General features: G+C 46.6%; 1 non-coding gene across 1 annotated transcript; it reads left to right on the plus strand.

Moving 5' to 3' along the window:
• Positions 1-238: 238 nt before the first annotated feature.
• trnav-gac (transfer RNA valine (anticodon GAC)) lies at positions 239-311 on the plus strand. Its single transcript has one exon. It is a non-coding gene; the product is annotated as a tRNA-Val (tRNA).
• The last annotated feature ends 931 nt before the right edge of the window (positions 312-1242 follow it).

Consider the following 1242-nt stretch of genomic DNA (forward strand, 5'->3'; position numbering starts at 1 on the left):
CTGCGACGCCAAGCTCCGCTAAAAAGTAATCCTTTACAGGATTAAGCAACACAACGTTATTGGGGCACACCGCGTGGAAACAGATACTTCGGTGTATCTCGTCCATGCTCACCACATAGCCAAAATTAAACAAGTCCCATGAAACAACGAGCGATTGGAAACAGAAAGGTGAAAGGTAGAATGGCTTCAACTGTCCGTGCTGGATGCTACTCAGCCATAAGAAGGGTGACTGCGCCTTGTTTCTGTAGTGTTGTGGTCATCACGTTGGCCTGACGCGCGAAAGGTCCCTAGTTCGAAACTGGGCAGAAACTGCTTTGCTCTTCAACTGCAGCATTTTACATGGACAGGAGCGGAGTTTTCTTGCTTGCTTTCTCATCTGCAAACCTGCCTTCGAATTTGCTAGAACAAATCTGCTCTCGTAGTGAAATGTAATGCAACTCCATTTAATTTCTGTGCAAAGCATTGTAAAGTTTTTCTCCAACCTGATTGTGATCACATGCCAATCTGTTTGAGAGTGTAGTTATCGCCTTCTGATCCTTCCACGAAAAGCAGTACCGCATTTGCATTCCTTGCGCAGGCGGCCCGTTTCTAAGACAGGGAAGAAGCGCACTACGGATTCCTGAACGAGTCTGTCTGTCAAATGTACCCCAAAGTCGTCTCTGAAATACCTCATTTGGAAGCTGTCTGTCGTTATTCAACGTGCGAGAGTTGGCACCAGAGGTCCTGAATCATGTTTTGGAGCAGTTCGCACGTTAGTGGCCCATTCAGTCAACAACAGCAACGAAAGAAATTACACTCTCAGTGGAGCCTCTGGACCTGATCTGGAGCCTCTGCGCCACGTGATCTGAGCCATCTCGGAACTGAAACGGAGGAATCGACAGAGAGGCTACACAATGACATCGCATCCATTTGGTTTTCTTTCAATCACTGACCAGCAGGAAAATGTAAACGGGGAGGGCGAGTGTGGAAGTGAGGCAGTTGCAGCTCTGGTGAAATTCCTTCTTTGTGATTCACTCAGCAACCAGAGACGTGTGAAGGTGACTCAGGCGTGAGAACTCTTCACATCGAGAACAAAACGCACTCAAGGGCAGTTAGCACCTATTCTGGAGTGGGGGTGGGGTGAGGTAATTACCTTTTGACTTCTGTTACTATGTTCAGAAACTGCCTTTTAGATTGACGTTTACAGAAACTGCATTTCTAATAAGCACCATGGAATTTAGCAAAATTTATTGAGTCGCTTCT

The sequence above is a fragment of the Chiloscyllium plagiosum genome, unplaced genomic scaffold, assembly GCF_037043375.1.
Source record: "Chiloscyllium plagiosum isolate Xiang-an unplaced genomic scaffold, Cpla_swu_hap1 HiC_scaffold_42, whole genome shotgun sequence".
Lineage (NCBI taxonomy): Eukaryota > Metazoa > Chordata > Chondrichthyes > Orectolobiformes > Hemiscylliidae > Chiloscyllium > Chiloscyllium plagiosum.